This window comes from Nymphaea colorata, chromosome 9 (assembly GCF_008831285.2).
Source record: "Nymphaea colorata isolate Beijing-Zhang1983 chromosome 9, ASM883128v2, whole genome shotgun sequence".
In the NCBI taxonomy this organism is placed as follows: domain Eukaryota; kingdom Viridiplantae; phylum Streptophyta; class Magnoliopsida; order Nymphaeales; family Nymphaeaceae; genus Nymphaea; species Nymphaea colorata.
This window is the reverse complement of record NC_045146.1, coordinates 6,139,114-6,160,535: the sequence shown is the minus strand read 5'-3', so window position 1 is coordinate 6,160,535 and position 21,422 is coordinate 6,139,114. Positions and strand designations below refer to the sequence as shown.

The 21,422-nt window shown below is 36.5% G+C and overlaps 1 pseudogene; it reads right to left on the bottom strand.

Annotated features, from left to right (window-relative positions):
- Window positions 1-554: 554 nt before the first annotated feature.
- On the bottom strand, window positions 555-15,444 carry LOC116261280 (citrate synthase, glyoxysomal-like; annotated as a pseudogene).
- Between the last annotated feature and the right edge of the window lie 5,978 nt (window positions 15,445-21,422).

Sequence of the window (21,422 nt, the reverse complement as noted above, 5' to 3'; positions counted from 1 at the left end):
GATTTGATTTCACTGTTTGGTCTCACAGGGAAAGTGAACGAAACAATCAGCTTACACATGCCCTCGCTCTTGATTGATTCAGCTTTACCGTGAGTTTTCACCAAAAAAGAGATCCACCTCATGCTGATGACCGATCCCAACCATGTGGTTTTGTTATAAATGCAACTAGATTCTGCTTTCTCCAAACTTATTAATTTAGTTCAGCTTTTGTAGTGCCTTGGTTGGATTTCTGATGTTTGAATCGTGTTTTTAGAAGTAACGGTATAGCGTAGCAGATAAAGGAAATGCTTCCATCGTGGCCTAATGTTTGCACCAATCTGGTAACAAGCAGAACCGAAAGAAAAAAGCACCAATTGCCAAATGCTGCTATTGACTACAGACAGAAGACATAAACGAAAATTTTCTGTTACAAGCTTCCAAGATTTTCTTGAGATGACATCTGTGCATAGCAGGTGTCAATGTTATTAAGCATGTAGGCAAGCAAATATCATTTTAGTATTGGCTTCTCGAGTGTATCATATCTAGCATTGCAGCAAGCTGTTCTAACTGTAATTTTATATATGGTAAATCTAAGCAAGTGACCTTCAGTTAATATAGGGCCTAAAGAAAGGAAATTTCAAGTTACATATTTGAGACATCAAATCAGACAGAAAAACCCAAGATCATGATGATCATAGACTCATTTTCTTTTGCATAATGCATTGAATGGACTGTCCAAATTTCGCCTCTGCTCAGAAGAAAAAAGAGGGGTGGACGCCCAACTCTCGGTTCTTTCGTCTCCTCTTCTCTTCTTCTTCTTTATCTATATGCTCTCCTTCTCTGTCTCTTCTCTCTGTGTCATCTTCACCATCTCTATCTCTACCTCTTCCTCTCTCTCTCTGACTACGTCTGCAGTGGCTAGCAGAGTTGGGTGCTGCCTCGGCAACTAACATAATGCCTATCGATGGTCCATTCCCGCATCGATGTGTCATCCCCATGCTACAGACCATTTTTGGTCCCAAATCTGGCCTAAATCAACTGCAGTCTTCAAAAATCATCGGCTTGCTTTGCCAAAGCGAATACAAATTGTCAGTGGAAGACATAATGCAGCAGATGAAAACCTGTGCTCGCCATGAGAGAAAGACATTTAAACCAAAAAAAAAGAAAAAATTGTGCTGTCTATGCCCGACGGACAGCAGCCATGTTGAAACAGGGAGGCACTGCAACTCTGCTCAAAGCTACTTCTCCCACCGAGAGAGAGAGGAAGCAACTTCTCCGTGTTTAAGCAGGGGCAAAACAAAGAAATGAAGAACAATAATTATACCATTTATTTGGACAGTTCAGTCAATGCACATCCGACGGTTTAAATGGTCCCATTATAATCCGAAAACTAATGGTATAGCACTTCTACTTTTTGTCCCTGACCTAGTGGTCTGGGGCTACCTAGGGATTGATACTGCAACCATGCCTTGCCTTTCCAATTATTAGACTCAACCTGCCAACGGGTTTACCGGTCGAATTTACCGTCCAAGTTTGACAATTTTACCAAACTATTGTTTTAGGACAACTCAATACCTTTGGAAAATTTTGGTCGTGTATATATATATATATATAGAAACAAATCGAAATCTGTTGGCTACCATCAGATGGCCAACAATTTAAAAACGGTGCATAAAAAAGACAAACTGCCGTTAACTATTATAAACTGTCATTATATTTATAGATTATTAGGAGGAAAGAGGAGATCCCAAGTCATATATTTTGTTACATGCAACTTTAGTAGAACAGTCAAGATTCTTAGGGATGATATATAAACTTCTTTGTTTCTGACCTTTCCTTCATGGTATTTTCTCAATCTTGATTTTTTTAGCGCCATGCATTGAATTAGCACTTCTATGCATAGGTTTTCAAGATAGAGGTTTCTAGATATTATTACATGGTTTGTAGCCGTGCATTGAATTAGCACTTCTATGCATAGGTTTTCAAGATAGAGGTTTGTAGATATTATTACATGATTTGTAGCGCAAACTGTCCAACATTGAGATGGCAGTCAAGGAAAAAGTTACCCCGATCGAGGCAGCTTTAGGCTGCATTTATAACAGTAGAAACACGAACCACAAGGAGAGAGCAGAGAAAGCACACACAATATACGTGGAAAACCTCAGAAAGATGTGAAAAACCACGGGAAAGCTCTGACCTAGGGGCAAACCGCAACCCTAGGAGAGAGAAAAATTATATTCACTTAACTCAACAATTACATGTAAGTGAGGAATATATAGGAGGGAGAGAAAGAGTGCCGCCTAGGATACTGAGCCCGCCTCGGTATCCGTGCCCCATAGGACCGGGTTTAGATATGGACCCGGTTCCCCATTACAATATATTCTAACACTCTCCCTCAAGCTTGGCATACATGTCAAACATGCCAAGCTTGCTAACATTTTTCTCAAATTGAGATGTACATAAAGACTTAATTAAGACATCCGCAACTTGATCTTCAGACTTCATATAGGGCAGAATCAGCTCCTTTGAATCTATGTGTTCCCGTATGAAGTGGCGATCGATCTCCACATGTTTGGTCCTGTCGTGCATGACCGGATTATTTGCCAAGTTAATAGCAGACTTGTTGTCACAATACATCCTCATCTTCTCTTCCATTTTAACCCCAATATCTGCTAAAAGAATTCTGAGCCATAACATCTCTGTAACCCCCATAGCAACCGCCATGTATTCAGCCTCAGCACTGGACCTGGAACAAACTTCTTGTCGTTTACTTCTCCAGACCACAAGGTTACCTCCAAGAAAGATGCAGTATCCTGTGGTAGACCTCCTAGTATCTGTGCATCCTGCCCAGTCGGCGTCAGAGTATCCTTCAATACTTAGTCGATCTTGTCGAGTGTAGAGCAATTCTTTCCCTGGGTCATTCTTTAAGTATCCCAATACTCTTTCAGCACTTTTCCAATGGCAATCAGTAGGGGCATGCATAAACTGACTTAACACACCCACAACATACGTAATATCTGGGCGAGTAAGAGTGAGATAAATAAGTTTACCAACCAGCCGCTGATACCAACGACGCTGAGAACGACGGCAGCAAAGAAGGAAACCACACCAGCGACTGCGCTGGGAACGACGGCGATGGCGGTGCCGGACGGCGGTGGCGTTCCTGGACGGCGTCAGCACTGGAAACAACGACAGCAGCGGCGCTGAGAAAAGTGTCAGCGGCGGTGCTAGAAACGGCAACGGAGGCGGCACGAGAACGGCGGAAAAGCACTACTTGCACACCAACGATCTCACACACGATATGCTCTGATACCATGTAGAAACACGAACCACAAGGAGAGAGCAAAGAAAGCACACACAATATACGTGGAAAACCTCAGAAAGATGTGAAAAACCACGGGAAAGCTCTGACCTAAGGACAAACCGCAACCCTAGGAGAGAGAAAAATTATATTCACTTAACTCAACAATTACATGTAAGTGAGGAATATATAGGAGGGAGAGAAAGAGTGCCGCCTAGGATACTGAGCCCGCCTCGGTATCCGTGCCCCATAGGACCGGGTCCAGATATGGACCCGGTTCCCCATTACAATATATTCTAACAATAACAACCCGACCCACTCCCGGGCTTGGGCCCATGGTTCGACGGATCCCAACCCGCCCCCCTAGCAGTTTCAGTTCCAATCTTAAAAAGGCTAGGAACCAGAACAATCATCTCATTAATGGTCATCCTTTATAAGTCTTTGAAGATCCCTCACAATCTTCGATACAGGACTAAACTTCTGGGGTGTTACAGCGTTTGATTGCAAGGAAGAATTTAACGTGGTAAATTTTTTTGGAAAAAAAAACAGGATGAAATTTAACCCTCTTCCGATTTGAGGCCCTGTTTGATTGCAGGAAAGTTTTTTGCAACGTAAAATTAACTCTGTTTGATGCACATGGTAGTTTTGCAGGGTAAAATTTAACCCTCTTCCGATCATGACAATATGTTGAAGACATATTTTGAAGCATATAACAACTTAGCATGGACATAATCATTCAGGAACACAAGCTAAAGGGAAGCCCTGCAAGACTGCAATGCCAAATTAAAGAAAATAAATCAGGACCAATGAAAAAAGCGACTACAGGAAAGCACACACGGTCTATGTTTCATTTCCCATCAAAGCGCACAACCAGAGCAAAATACCTACAAAGATTTGAGATTTTGCAATGACCAACCAAACAAAATATCGGTGAATGCGTGAACCTCCAGCAAAGAATGGTTTATACAAGTTCAAGACAAGCTGTAGAGCAAAAATTTAAAAAAAAAAAGGGAGGAAGCGACAGTGTTATACCATATATGAGGGAGATCCTGTTGTGGTCTGTGATTCTGAGAGCAACCAACGACTCCCAACTTCCCACTGAACCGAGGAACGCGCATAAGTCTTTCCGAAGAACCTTTACATGAAGTGAACGCCAGCCAAATCCTTGAAAACCTCGACGCGAGAGCTTTGTCCCTGCTTTTTGGGTCAGATCTATACTTGCACGAAGGAGGAGAAGGGGCCTTCATGCAGCGACAGAGGAGAAGGGAGCTTCAGGCAGCGACGGAGGTAGATTGTGAAGGAGGAGAAGGGGGCTTCAGGCAGCGACAGAGGAGAAGGGAGCTTCGGGCAACAGAGGGGAAGGGAGCTTCAGGGAGCGACGGAGGTAGATCGCGAGGGTTCAGGCGGAAGGGTGGAGACGCGAGAGCTTTAGGCGGAAAGGTGGAGACGCGAGAGCTTCGACGGAAGGGGAAACCGAGAGAAAGGGAGGAGGATGAAATTTTGAGCCCTAACGGGTCAAAATTTTGTCCGCGATAAAAAGTCAGAGGTGACCTCCGACTTTTTTCCGCGTTAAATTTACCCAATTCGTGCAAATAATTCGCGTGAATTTTTCATTTTTCACGCGTTTGATGCTCTCATGTCACGGCGGTTGAAATTTCAATCGGTCGTACACTTTTCACCAGCCCCTCCAATCCCCCCCCTCCCCCCGCATCAAACGCAGCCTTAAACTTATCGAAACAAACACTTTCTTTCGCTCTGTGAGAGTAACAAAATCAATTCTATTGGTAAATAATTTAAATTTGTTTAGAAGCTATTCGAAAACATTGAATTTTTTTTACATTGACATTCGATCTTATTTTCATATATTTCTTTAATTATTTCAGAATAAATCTTTTGCCATCTGCGTGGTTGCGTATTCTTCCAATCTTCAATGGAGTAACGTGCAAACAGGCCTTGCACCAGTGTTTGCAGAGGGTGAAGTACGAATGGAAAAATAAAAAACTGATGAAAAGCACAGTTGGATGGAGAAGCTGGGATTCTGATTTCTTGCAAGAAAGGAGGTCGAACTTCAAGGATTTGAGAAGTAAAAAGAAGTGATAAGGAAATGAAAAATGGGGAAAGAAAAATGCTTGAGGTAGGGAATGCAAGTTTTGTATGCCGACTTCGTGTATATAACAAGCGTACACTAAATGTAGATCCTACTATCAATATACATATTTACTTTCATGTCCGAGCATTGCATATGCATGTGCATGAGATAACAAATAGATATGAAATAACAAATAAGTATAAGATAATGTGTATCAGATAAAAAATAATTTATGAGAAAATGAGATAATAGACGAATGTATGAGATAACACTAAACAAAAGTATGAGATAATGTTTATAACGTAACAAAAGATTTAGGAGATAATGATGTAACAGATTGACGTATGAGATAACGCTAAACATAAGTATGAGATAATGTTTAAGAAGAACAACCATATGATGAAGTTAATTAAAATAATTTGCTTTATTGCATAACTTATTTGTTTAGTCAAATGAAATATATAAATTTATTACACAAAATAACTTTATTAAAATTTCTTGTTCTCAAATCAGCAAATTATGTATTAATGAAAATAGTCATGCCAACTGTTTTTTACTATTTAATTGTACAAAAGTAACTTACTTTACATTTGCATACTTCAAATTTTAACAAGGCAAAAAAAGCCATAATGATTTTTAGTCTGAAAAAGGTTTTGGCAACTATAAAGCTATTACTATTATTGAAATTATTTATACCATATTAGCTCATACTAAGTTAGTAAATATTAGCTTGTATTAAGCTAGTACATTTGGTTCTTTCATTAATTGATTAATTTTTGGTGAGTTATGTTTTTTCTATATTAAACATACTTGTTAACGTTAAGTTTTATATTTCTAAAAACCAATAAAATTTGAAGAGATTTTTTTATTAATTAAGGTGTCATATAAGTTCTATTGGACTAGTACGTTATTTTAGAAGACTTGCTTAGTCCATTGAGTTAAATAAAATAGTTGTTTGATTACGTAAATTTGTTTAATTGTACACAATATCTAATAAATGGTTTGAATCAAATAGTTTTCTATTAGTTAAAAATGTTTGTTGTTGTCTATGAAAATTGAAGAGTGATATAGTATTGGTGATGTCAACATTGTTTATCAATTGATTAAACAGAATGCGTTGCTTTATGTTTTTTATATACTAATAATATATAAGTATCATTGCTTCCCATCAGCTTATATAGGCTTTTTTTTTTAATTTATAAATCTAAAATTTAATTTAAATTATTGTAGATTGGTTCTACCAATAAGAGGATGAAAATGTGTCAATGAGATAAGTTATCGAATACACCTTGTGGCCTTTTATTGAATGACAGGGTTGGATAATGGCCAAAGAAATAGAATTCACGGTATGTACATGGCTAAATGTGGATCGCTGGCTTTGCTATTTCTTTTAAGTATTCAAAATTTGAATACAAGTTGCTAAATTTATATCTGCCTTTTATTTTTGGAACCTTTTTGTTTGGTACTGGTTCAATTCTAAAGGCCGGGATTGCAAGAGAGTTCGGATTCCTTCGACATTTTTATATTTTTTTCAATTGTTATTTTTTATTTATTATTTTCTCTCTGATTTCTTACATGAAAATATAAATTGTACTTTCATCTTATTCTTAAACGGTTCTGATTTTGGTTCAATTCAGTGGCCTCATTATCATTTTGTTGTTTACCTATTGACTCAATTTAGCATATGCACGCATGTGTGAAGTTAGTTATGTGCACAACCAAATGTATGCAATTTTGTGTGTAGTGACTAAAATGCCCATTAAAAATGAAAAGAAAGACTTTTAAAAAAGATAAAATAGAAATTGTAAAAATATTAAAAGACTAAAATATACATAGCTTTTAAATAAATTTCTAAAATGCCACCACCTCCCTGTTCTTTCCCTTGTGCATCACGCAACTTAATCTGATCATCTCACCTTTGGACAAGAAAAAATTATACATAGGAATATGCAATGACCAAAATACTCCCTTAAAATAAAAGAAAAAATTTTATAAAAAGGTAAAAAAAATTGTGAAAAGGTCAACAAGATTAAAATGTTCACTACATTACAAAAAAAAAAAAAAAAAACTCAAAAATACTGTCACCTCTCTTTTAGTGCATGCTTATCCTTAGCTGCAATCAACTATGACCAGGAAAGGGGACAGAAGAAGCAAATTTTCACTCTTCTTCTTCATGACCTTCATCAATTCTGTAGACGGTGATGGTGATGGTTATTCTAAGATATTGAGGCACTGCACGAGTTTTTTTTAATAGAAGTGGTTAGTTGGTCTGTCTGCTATAACATATAATAATAACACTGGATCAACAGAAAAGCTCGAGTTCTGCCTATGAACCTCTAGAAAGGTTGTGTTGTTTCATCAAAAACAAAACCGTTGGGTTTGGGTCAGATTTAAGACCAGTACTCGAGCACTATGTCCACTAAAGTGAGAGAAACATGGCAGCACAACCTGTTAAAGCTCAGCTCGAACTCGAATCGAGCTGCTATGTTGTTAATTAATTAGTTGACTTTGGGTTGATCGCTTGACTCTCGTAACAGGGTTAACTTCAAGTTTGCTGAACTCAATCTGTTTAAGGTTGCTCGACTCATCTCTCGAGTATCATTGGGTTTAGGGATGTCAACGGATCGGATTCAGATCAGATATACCTTTTATCATATCCGATTTTTCGGATATTCATATATTCGGATTTGGATTAGGATTCGAATTCGGATGAGAAGAAGTTTATACCATATCTGAATCCGACTTTAAAATCTACATCCGAATCCGATTTTTAGTTATACTTGAATTCGATCCGAATCCGATTTTTAGTTATACTTGAATCTGAATCCGATCCGAATTTCAAGTTATATCCTGATCCGATCCGAATTTTAAGTTATATTCGAATCCGATCCGAATTTTAAGTTATATCCAAATCTGAGCCGAATCCGAATTTTAAGTTCTATCTGAATCCGAACTTAAAGCATGAGTTAGTGTCCCCACGTTTTGAAGTTGTGATCTATGAATGGTTGGCAAAAGGTCTAGCCAAATTCATCAACTTAAAATTATGATATAAGAATAATATAAATTGTATATAAAAGGGTATAATCTGATTAAGAGGTAATGACTTTTATGAAGTTGCATATAATAATAGTTAAATAATTACCATATTACCATTTAACTTAAAGAATTTAAAACTATATCACTTAAAACTAATTAATAATTCATATTGTATTTTAATTAAATGCTTTTGTGTAAACAAGCAAACTATTATAGTTAAGACATCAACTAAACATTATATCTTAAATAATGTATTTATTTAATTAACATTAATGAAAAAACTTGTATCAAGAAATTTCAATAAAATGAGTATTTTTAAAATATGAAAATTAATCACAAAAAAATATATTTAATGTGAAATAGTTGTTGGTAAGTTTATCGTATATAAAAAAATTTTAAAAATTATGTTTTGGCTTCACTTAAAATTTTAAAAATATAGTTTGGATCTTGCAACAAAACAACTCTTAAGTTTATCGTATATAAAAAAAAAATGAAAAACTATGTTTTGGCTTCACTTAAAATTTTAAAGAAATTGATTTAAGTGTACCTTTATTACAATAGTTTTTTTTTACATAAAATTGTATAATTACTTCAATGATATATAAAATAGTTTATTAAATCAAACAATTTGTTGTTTTCCTATTAAGTTAAAGGCTTTTGTTTTCAAGTTCGTGAATTATGTGTTATATATAAAATACTTAAGGCTTTTGAATGAATTATATGATTATATAAAATGATTTATTTGATTGATTAAATAAGTAAATTAATAATTTGATAGATTTTTTTTATGTGTTTAGCAGCTTTTTTATATTATACATATTTATTTGAAACAGTGAAGATGCTTTCAACTTAAAACGAATATCATAATGCGTTTGAGATTTCTATTTATTATAAAACATATTTTTTATATGATTTCTATATTTTTTCCACAAGTTTTTCATATGATTTGTTTTTTCATAAGCTATTCATATGGCATTTCATACTTTTTTCATATCAACTGTGCATATTGAACATTAATTTGATTATTTTTAAATAATAACATATTTTGATGAAGTAAACTATTATTTGATGATATCACTTATTGAAAATTATTAAAACAAGTGACTTACATTATTTCTCATTTAAGAAAGACATTATTTAATGTTTTTTTTCTAATTTCATTGAGTTAATTAAAAGACTTTTGCTTTATATATGTAAAAATAGTGTTTCAATGATGTCAAACCTTCATTCTTCAACATCCTCACTAACTTTTTGGGTTAGCCCTCTTAGCTTTATTGCAATAAGTGTTCTTTTACATAAATTTGTATTATTTAATCAAATCATATAATTTATTAAATCAAACAATTTATTGTTTTTCTATTAGTTAAAGGTTTTTGTTTTTAAATTTGTGAATTATGTGATTGAAAGTTTTGTTAGTATCACACTTTAAAGGTAATACAAGAACACTTTGTTAGTATTTCATGATTGTCATTGTCAAAGTTGATTTATTACTTATTGAAAATTATTAAGCGTTCTTATTGCCAAACGTCCCCATAGAACACTATGAATTATTAAAACTTTTCAACCAATAGAGTAATTTTCTGAAAGTTATAAATCAACCTTAACAAGGGCATAGTGCCATCACGCAAAGACCACCCACATATATTCCCATTCAAGTTTTTCATTTTTTTAAAAAAATAGTGTTAGAAAATAGTGCTACTTTCCAGCCTCATAAAGTTTATTTATTTTTACTTTAGTGATTTGATAGATTTGATTATTTATACACAGGTACCCTAAAAGCATTAATGTGATTGAAATAGTGCTCTTTCCAGCCAAAATTTTTGGCTTCCTAGTGATAAAGGGGAAGGCATCCAAAGATGCCACTCCATGTTTGAGAATATGTAAGCTCCCCCGTGTAATGAGACATTGAGACTATAATCTAGTGATAGAAGGTAGATGTTGAATAAAAACAAAGTATACGTTCTCTAATTTTTGAGTCAGTACTGAAAGTTCATTGAAGCCTTGAGTCAACAAGTTCTACGAAAAATGTGGGTTTTAAGAAAATCCTGAAAGTTGGACTCCCTTTTAAAATTATTGGGAAAAGATTGGCATGAACACGAGAATTTTTCTCTTTTTTTTTGGGATAACGTGATTAAGTATTGTGTTAGTGGGCCAAATTAATATAAGCTTCTTTTGTGAATGGCAATAACAGCCGCTTAGATTACTAGATGAATTGAGTAAGAGCAGTTTCTATGTTATACTGCTAATACATGCAGCCCCTAACAAAGTATGTGTTAGGGGGCATATTTGTAATCGACTAGAGACTTTTTCTATTCCACTTTTGCCTTTACAGGAGAAGTTTTTTTATTTAACTTAGACATTTTGGTCATTTCCATTTTTTCTTAATCAGTAATAATTTCCATCCGAACTATCAAATACGTTTTGGTACTTTCTTCTTGCTATCGTTTTCAAAAAATTACTTTTAGTCATTTTTCTAATAGGAACTAGAAAGTTTATAAAACTATCAAAACAAGGTTTAAAGCAGAATTCTGTTCACATGAAAAAGTCAAAAAACTTAGCTACAATATTTTCTAAATATTATCTTGTATTAGTAATTTACCTTTTTATGATCTTAGCTGACATTTGTTGCTTTTCAGGTTAATAAAAGTTTACTTCAGATCCTTAGGTTTGTTTTCATAAAATTACAACTTGTGTCAACAAGCAAAAACTGAATTTTCTATTTAGTAATTTCCAAAATTCTCTCTGACCGTTTCTTTCTGTTCTTTTCTTTGCATTTCTAGAATTAAGAACGATGAAAAGCAATAACATATACCTGGACGCAAGATGCCTTGCAGCAGCTGTTGAGCAGTTCATCTCATGCTCAGCATGGAGGATGAATAGAACATCAAGAACTTGATCAAGTCGAGGGTTTGGCCTGTAGGATTTATTGCCATTGGAATTCACAGGATGTGATAAGTTACAACAGCATCATAGTGAGAGCACCATAGGCATCATTTTGAGCAAAATAAAACAATATAATATTCTACTAATAAAGAATATGTAGGCAATTTCAGGGAGGAAAAATCTGTCTGCAAACTCTGTGTAGATGTGTACAGCCGTAAGTGTACATCTTAAAAGCATTAAGCAGATCATAGTGGACAAATAGAACTTAGGCACTTTAAATGGCATATATGCCTATATGTATATATATATATATATGGAGAGAGAGAGACTAATAAATGAAACAAGAGATGTATTATAGATAGTCAAATATGTAAACATATACACAATCACATAAGGGTGGTAAAAATAATATAAAAAAACATTCAGATAGAAACACACACAGAAACAGGAGCGCGTGCACTAATCGCCCCTTCCCCTTGCTTGAAAAGAAAGAGAAACCAATAAAATGCAATACTAATTTTCAAAATTACCAAAGCATTTTTTCAATGAAAAACCTAACAATATCAACTTATTGAAAAAAACAATTAAAATGCATAACAAAACCACAATAAGCACATTACAACATGATAATAGTTATAATTAAAAGTCTGAAAGATCAAAATGAATGGAGTGTGAACAACTAGAGTTAACAAGATGCATAGGATGCATAGGTCCCCAAAAAAAATAAAAAATAAATACCAATGTATTTCAATGTTATAGAGCATGCAAAATCTTACCATTTGCTAAATGCCAACTACTAAACTCCAATTGCAATTTCTAAAACTAATATCCTAAAACAAAATCTGGATTAATAATACAAATAGAAGCAAAAGAATATAAATACTCAATATAATCGCAGTTTCTTCAAAAACTGTTTAACAACATTGGTGTATCCAACAGCTTCGTGCATGAGAACCCCCCTCCCCCAGCAACTTTCCAATTACCAGTCAACAAAATGTTTAGCCTTTAGCAATAGAAAGGAGAGGAAAAGAAGATGTAGAAATAACAGAAGAGAGACACATGACTTTGAGATTTTCCAGGATGTGGTTGTTATGAACTTATGAATATAGCTAAGTTTGTTATCCTGAAACTTCAATGCAAGAGAAATGTCATTGTCACAGCAAACAGTATCAATCCGTTGGAAACAGCAAAAACTGAAGTAAGATGAACATGACTAAGAAGAAACTAACCCCTTTAGTGGTATATTCAGATCACAAAGCTTCAATTGCAGGACGTGATTTCCATTCTCTTTTCTTTCCCAATGTAACCCAAACAGCAAAGACATTCTTAATAAAGAAGGAAAAAATTAGGTTCCTTTCCTAATTAACCTGGACTGTGACTCTTGATTATTGAAAGCCTAAATTTAGACATGGGTTCACACTTGCATTATTTCCAGGATGAAAGAAAATAAAAACTTGTTAGCGGGAACGAAATCATAATAGCAAAAACAGTCATTTTCCTGGAAAATAGAGGCAATTTGTAATAAACTTACAGGGAATCCAACATATATAAGAAGTTCTCTGTATAAGACAGATTGCTGAAAGGAATGACTGGAGGTCGTCCAGCAGTCCTCAAATATGCTGCCGCTGCAATTGTAGGTGCCTATGAAAGATCAAATTTAATTAGCAAAGGTGAGTTTCTTGATAAACCATTTGCAGCCTAAGATATGACCAGAAGTGAAGTCTAAGATACGACCTGATTAAAAGAGGAAAGGAACAAGGATGAATGTAAAATAAAGAAGAAGTGGTAGTTTTCCATTAGCTGGTTCTCAAGTAAATTTATTACATTGGCAATTACAGAAGACAGAGAACTGTAAACAAAAGAAGAAACAATATTGACACTCTTTGACAAGAAAAAATATTGGTGAACTCTAGGAAGGAAAGATTGACACATAGGACATCAAAATGGGACATACTTAATTAACAGAGAGATTCTGCTCAGGCTAAAATGTGTTTGTCAACATGATGATCCAATGCAAATCTACATCAACTTTAAAATAGAGAAGGAAATGACAGAATATTTTCAAAATAAAAAACTGATTCTGATTCTATCACTATGATTAAATAAAACCAAATATTTGAACATTTTCTTTTCAAAAAGAATGAAGAATTGTGAACATGTTTGCCAAAGTATTCAGAGAGGGCCTACCTTCCCAAGTATACGAGCTATCTGTTTGTCTCTTACTAGCCTGGATTTATAGATATCTTGACCCTGTGAAAGAATCCGACAAGCAGAACAGAAATAAAAGGTTGAAAAAATGACTTGAGGAAGCCATCAAAGCCAGAAAATTATCATAGCCTCTGGAGGAAAGCTTAAGGGCAAAGATCATTTTCAACTTTGTTCCATAGAAGAGAAATGGCTACTTGATCAAGTTCCAATTAACATGTTCCACACGCTAATTTCATTCACTAAACTTTATGAGCATTGGGTGCTAACTTGTAAAAAGGAAAAGGGAAAGAAAAAGATATCTTCCCTTTGTTTCTTTGAAATAAGATACAGACGTTCCTACAAGATAAATTCTGTACAGTTGATCAACCATATCCATGAAAGTTAGAACTACTACAGGGAAGAAATATCTACATAAAAGGAAAAATTATATATCAAAACAAACAATAAAACATGACCACAGTATTTTGCACATTATGCAAAATATCTAGCCAAGTGCTCCCTCCTTCCTTGGCACACGTATACAGGCAAGCTAGACCGATGCCTGTCCACGACAGGAGCCACTAGGCTGCTAGATACGACAATACAAGAAAGACATTATCATATACTCATATTAACTCCAGAGGAAGGGTCGCCACATTTCTAGCGAGCAGACAAACTGCATATAAAACTAAGCAGTCAATCATCCATCCGACAATGTGAAATATAGGAGAATCACTTACTCTAAGAACAGGGTCAGCGTCGGGGTGGAAGATGGAGAGTGCACCCATTGCACTCACAAGCATCCCCATTGGAAGGGAATCGTGAGGAATTGCATGTATAAAGTCCTGGAGCAGGCATACAAAGAAACATCTAAATTCTTCAAACTTTTAGATCCGCGGAATTTAAAAAAAAAATAAAATTAAAATTTGAGCACATATCAAGCGCCCCGTCTCACTACAGTGGGGTGATCAATACGAGTTCCAAAGAGCTGCATACAGAAACTACTTGATATAAACACATGGGCATATAGAAATTGCTACCGAACCAGGATGCCTTGAGGAACAACTGAATGCTGAGCGATCACAAATTCCCACTCTGCCGACTGACTCTGCGAAGGCAAGCTACCGTACACTGAAGAAAGGAAATCGCCAATCAATTTCGAAGGGGGAACATTAAGAATTCATGAACAAGCAAATTAGAAGGCATGCAATCGCCCCTCATGCAATAGTTACAAGGCAAGGGAGGAAATCTGCTCACTCAGAAGATATGCGACCTCTCGATCGGTAACCTCTGGACCTGAGAATGCCAGCGTCTCCGACTATGTAAGAAATAGAAGATCGCACGGGCGCCGTGTTGAGATAGCCAGGATCGTACAGCTTGGTCCCCTTGTCATAACTGCGTCCGGTCGTCAACTAAGCAAATAGAAAAATTACAGTGAGGTTATGAGGCCCATACAACAGAAACCAAGAAACACCAGAGTAAACAAATTACACCAGAAGCCGCAGAGAAAGAAAAGTAATTCAAGATCCTGATACTCCTTTTGGAAAGAATTCAACCTCGTTTCCCGAAGCAATGCACAAATCAGAAAAGAACTATACTCGGGGGGAGAAAAGAAGGAGGTGTTTTAGAACAATTAGGCGAAGCGGAACCTTCTGCAAGTCGGTAGCCTTGATCGTGCCTTCTTCTGAGACGTCAACGTCGATCTTTTTCCCTGTCCGGTTGTCGACAATCGTCAGGAACCCTCGGAGGTTCGCCGGCAGGTCAGCGACCTCTGAAGCGGAAACACGCGATAGCTCCAAGACGGCCGGAGAAGGAACAAGGAAGTGGGAGGAGATGACAGCTAACCGGTTTTTAGACGTCGACGAGTCGACCCTCGCCTCCATTGCTGCCTCGATGCGAACACGAGAGAGAGAGAGAGAGAAAGAGCGGGGAAGCCAACGTCCTTTTCCACGGGAGTGGAGGCCTGACGCCGGGATTGAGGAGGAAGGATTTTCTTAGCACATCCTCAAGTTATGCCAAATCGACAAATTCATACTTTCTTAACAACATTTGTAGGCAAATACGTTCCGATGACGATGAGTTGTTCAAATTAAATTTGGGCATTAGAACTGTCATTATTTTGATTAAACGATACATGCTATTTACGAATGAAATGCGATTGACTCAATAAAATGACATACAACTAATCTTCAGAAATTAAATTTATTTTTTGTAAGTAGATGAATATAATAAGTTGCCAATCATGATCATTTATTGGACGTAATTTAAAAAATAAGGTTAAAAATGCATAGATAATTTTAATAAAATAAGGATGACCATGTTTAGTGGAGGTTTTTTGGCATTAGAAACGGTGTGAGTATTACATGCATAGGTGTGAGTATTACATGCATCTGCAATGAAACCAATATATATAGAGTACCAATATTTGGTGTTTTATAAATATGCCTTCTACATTGATTCACTTGGGTATGATACGTGATAGATGATTAATCGACGTGCAAAAATTTTTCATGTACCATGAAAGTGTATATAACCCGCCTTGTCGACACTCGCTCACTAATACCAAATGGCCCTTTTGTCGTACACATGAATTTTGGGTGTCGTCAAAATGAGCAAAAATTGAATCAAATTAGAGATCGTTTATAATCGACAATATATATGACTAGAAAACAAGTATATAAAAAACAAATAAATGTATCATATGTGACACTTAGCTAAAATTTTGGGTTGAGTTTATCCATTGGAAAAATGTCATACCTTGAAAAGTTGTTTGGCAGCACCACCGACATTTTGTAGGTGTTTAATAAAGCTGTTAAAAAATTAAAATAGATTTACGAAACAATAGAACTAATGTATCATGAATTTAATCCATTTTCGAAACAAATTCATAAGCAATGTTTGTATAGAATAGTGGAACACTTAAGCAATGTTTGTATAGAACTAATGTTAAAGGGGTGTTTGACAACAAGAACATTGCTTAAGTGCTCCACTATTCTATACAAACATTGTGACAGTTTAATGAATATTTGAGACAAGTTCACAGTATTCCTGTTACCAAACACCTTAAATATATATTAAATGACCAAACATTTGAAACCATCATTATGAAAATAAATTTAATTTATGGGTCAGTGTAGACAACTGCCAACACTAGCCCATCTACTACTTATTCATGCTTGTGTTTGGCTCATCCTTTTACTTTTATAAACTGTCTATTGTTAGGCTAAGCCTGCATTTGATTGTCTCTCATCTTAGATCCCAAATTTCATTAATTGATTTGAGAGATTCTCAGCTTAAACAAATCGAGGATCTCATTTGCATGAATTTAAAAACCACAGATTGAAAGTCTGATGGGAGGAAGTCCAGATCAGACCGGCTTTCCTCCAATAAAGTTGAGGTCAAAAAGATGATGTGACCCTTCTCGCAGGGCTATTGGCCCTGGATACGGTGCTGAATCTGGGATCCATTTAGCCTTAACGATGCTTTGCTTTACTTTCCCTGCATTAATAAAGACATCTAAGCAATCATATAAATTTGTATGCTTCTAAATAAATATGAGCTCCACGAAACTTTAAAGAGTATTATCGACTGGTTCATGGTGCCCAATCGTATCGTGAAGCTGTTAAACGATTTATAGTGCTTTTAATAACGAACATTTATTTTCAAGTATTCAGCAATATCCGACACCCAATAGATTTGGATATATATATATATATATATATATATATATATATATATATATATATATATGGACACGCACACATTATATTGTAATTTTTATTTTAATCGTGTTGTTCAAGAAAGAGAATGGCTATTAGTATTCATACCTAACAAACAGAAAGAGATATTTCGGTTTTTTTGAAACATTAACTTGAGTTGAGAGAGACACATTTGTGTCTTTCTAAGTGCCTTAGGAGCTAAATATAAAAGGTAGCAACTAGATCCTTATACATTAAACTTTATGAAAATTGTTTGTGCTATCAATTAAGAAGAGGTCGAAGATTAAATTACAAATATATAAGAGACAAATTGTTTTCTTAGGAGTCTGAAATACCTTTCAAGTAAAAGAGAAACATCAAAACACATGAGTTTTCCTTGAATAGCTATCCAAAGTAACCCAACTTACTCATGAGGCCCATCTGATCCATCACCAGAGAAATGAGTGAATTAATACTAGTGATGAAAATACTAATAATCTTTTTGTCCTTGTTTCCTCTTAATAGTCCATCATGATATCAAACAGCCCTCATAATAAGTGAGTTTGGTGAGTCAAACTATATATATATATATATATATAGCTATCACGGATATGATAGTAAGTTTTCTGCATTTCCATGCAGGCTGTCCATGTTTATTAAATTCTAATATTAATTGGCATCTAGTTTGGGAAGAGAACAGTGATCTTCCAAATACATTGTTATGCGATTCGGCATCTTAGTCGTTCATCGTCGTGATCACCAACAGCATTATAATTGTATCATATTAGTTCCAAGACAAAATGCCATCGACGTTAAAGGCTTTCAAACAGTTAAAAGCATGTTCTACGAATCACACGATCCACGCTGTTACGGAACTTAAGCAAGCTGTACATGCAGTATATCCTTCCAATATAAAGGGAACTAATTCATAATTTCTGCCTACATTTAATATGCATAGATAAGGCAGTCCTGCAATCTATTTCTTTACATTTATGAAAATCTTTAATAAATTCTAAATATGCATAGCTTCTTCGTGAACTAACTCAATATTAACCTGCGAGATATTGTTAGGTTCTGGACCAGGGTCCATGAGATAGCTATTGTAAACTGTCCTGTTAGATAAGACGTGAATGCATATATTTTCACCTTGTATCATGTTTGGCAGGTGATGTTAGGACCTGTTTGAAACTACGCAACATCACAACTGATAAATCTTAGAAAGGATTATGTTTTGATTAACCTCGAAATCTGCCCTAACTCCTCTTTATATAGACTAGAGGAGAGTGAGAAGATACAAGAGAACCATCTAAAGGAAATGTTATTACAAAAGTACCCTTTTAAACCTAAAACTGAATATAAACACATCTTAACACTCCCCCTCAAGTTGGAGCGTATATGTCAAATAGGCTCAACTTGGAACATCAGCTTTGGAATGGTCCCCTTGCAAGAGCCTTAGTAAAAATATCAGCCGTTTGCCCTGTAGTTGAAATGTGTGAGGTACTTACAAACCCCTTTTGAATCATGTCTCTGGTATAGTGACAATCTACTTCAACATGCTTCGTTCTTTCATGAAAAGCCGGATTATTAGCAATAAACAGTGCAGCTTTGTTATCACATAACAATTGCATAGGAAGAGGCACTTCGACAGTAAGATCCAACATCAGGGATCTAACCCATATAACTTCAGCAGTAGCCTGAGCCATAGCTCTATACTCAGATTCTGCACTTGATCTGGCAACCACTGTTTGCTTCTTACTCTTCCATGTAACCAAGTTGGATCCAATAAACACACAAAATCCACTGGTGGATTTTCTGTCCGAGGGGCATCCCGCATAGTCGGCATCAACATACACAGATATAGTGAGTGAGGTACCATTCTGAAAGAAGAGTCCCGTTCCTGGTGAATTCTTTAGATACCTAAGAATCATCATAGCAGCATCCCAATGAACTTTCTTGGGCTTATCCATAAATTGACTCACTCTGCTAACAGCATAGGCAATGTCAGGTCGAGTAACAGTGATGTATAGGAGCTTGCCAACAATCCCTCTATACTGTCTCGCATCAACATCTTCAGTATCATCATCATACAAGCGGGTATTGATATCCATAGGCGTGGATGCAGGTCGACACCCCAGCATCCCTGTCTCTTGCAAAACATCAGTAACGTATTTCCTCTGACACATGATAAGGCCCTTTCGATTTCTGGCAAACTCAATACCGAGGAAATAACGTAGTTCACCAAGGTCCTTGGTGACAAAGTGTTGTCCAAGGACATCCTTGATGTTGGAAATCCCCTGATCATCATCCCCTGTAACAATGATATCATCAACATAGACAAGAACTATCACTGTACCTGTAGAAGTCTTCTTGACAAAGAGGGAATGATCTGTCGAAGAACGTCTGAAGCCCTCATTCTCAATATTCTCTGACAATTTCTGAAACCAAGCTCGAGGACTCTGTTTCAGACCGTAAATCGCCTTTCGCAATCTGCACACTTTCTGACACTCCCCCTCAGCAACAAACCCTGGTGGTTGCTGCATATACACTTCTTCATGTAAGTCACCATAGAGAAAGACATTTTTGACATCAAGCTGTGATAGGGACCAATTCTTGCTGACAGCCACAGCAAGGAGAATCCGTAAAGAAGCATGTCGTGCCACAGGAGAGAAGGTATCATAATAATCAACCCCATAAGTTTGGGTATAGCCTTTAGCAACCAGACGAGCCTTATATCTGTCAATGCTGCCATCCGCTCTGTATTTGATAGTAAAGACCCATCTGCAACCAACAATGGCTGCATCAGCTGAAGGAGTAACAAGTGTCCAGGTGCCTCTAGACTGAAGAGCATCCATCTCTTCTTGCATAGCTACGGCCCATTTTGGATCAGAGAGAGCATCCATGGGAGTCTGTGGAAGAGCAATAGCCGACAGCCCCTTGACAAACTGTCGGTACATAGGAGTGAGTCTATCCATGGATAAATGACCAGAGATAGGATGCAAAGTGCAACTGCGTTTGCCTTTCCTTTGAGCAATGGGCATATCAAGTTCATTAGGAGCATGAACATGCTCGTGATATTCTCCTATGTCATCATTACATAAAGAATTGTCAGCAGAGTTTGTGTCAGAAATTACCTTGGGCGTGCTGGGTGAAGGCACAGGTGCACAGTGAGCAGGCACAACAGGTTTAGTACGACGTTGGTAGACAGCCCCAAAACGTGAATCAACTGGTTTTGGACAACTCATGAGAGGTAGAGGAAGATGGACTTCATCATTCAATTCAGGCGCCCTTAATTGAGTTCCATTTGGGGAGAAGAAAGAGGTTGACTCAAAGAATGTAACATCAGCACTCACATAATACCGACGAGTAGAAGGATCATAACATCGATATCCCTTTTGAGTGCGGGAATAACCAACAAAGATCGTTTTGATGGCCCGAGGAGACAACTTATCTCGCCCAGGACCAAGCAACTGAACAAAGACAACACATCCAAAAACACGAGGTAGAACAGAAAACAAGTCTCTGTCAGGAAAGAGGACAGAGATAGGAATAAGGTCTCCCAACACAGATGACGGCATACGATTAATAAGATAGCATGCTGTGAGAAAAGCATCTCCCCAGTAAGAATGGAGAACATGGCTATGTATGATAATGGTTCTGGCAACATCAAGAATATGACGGTGTTTCCTTTCAGCAACCCCATTTTGTTGGGAGGTATAGGCACAAGAGGTTTGGTGGATGATACCCTTATCCCTGAAAAATTGTTCTAAAGAGGAAGCACAGAACTCAAGAGCATTGTCAGAGCGCACAATTTTGACACAAGTATCAAACTGAGTCAGAATTTCATTGATAAAATTTTTGATTACATGACCCACTTCAGATTTCGCCACCTCCACCTCACATCTGCTCACGTGGCACGATCTGGAGCACTTGAGAGAGAACCTTGGAGTGAAATCCTCCCCTCCCCTAGCTTGTAGCTACTGGATCTCATTTGGAAGGAGCGAGTTCTCTTTTGAGAGATCTTCTAGGGAGGAGATCCTAAAAGTTAGGATCTTCTCCTATTTTGTTGGTGGCTGCTCTCCTCGTGGACTGCCACCTCATACTCCACTTTAGCTAGGAACTTTCCCAGCCACACACCTCAGCCATCAACCGCCACCTCACCTGGACACCTCACCAAAATCCCTAGCCTCTCTCCTACGTATTTGGGAGATAGCCTTCTAGAAGTGCCACCTCATCTAGAATCTTGGAGGAC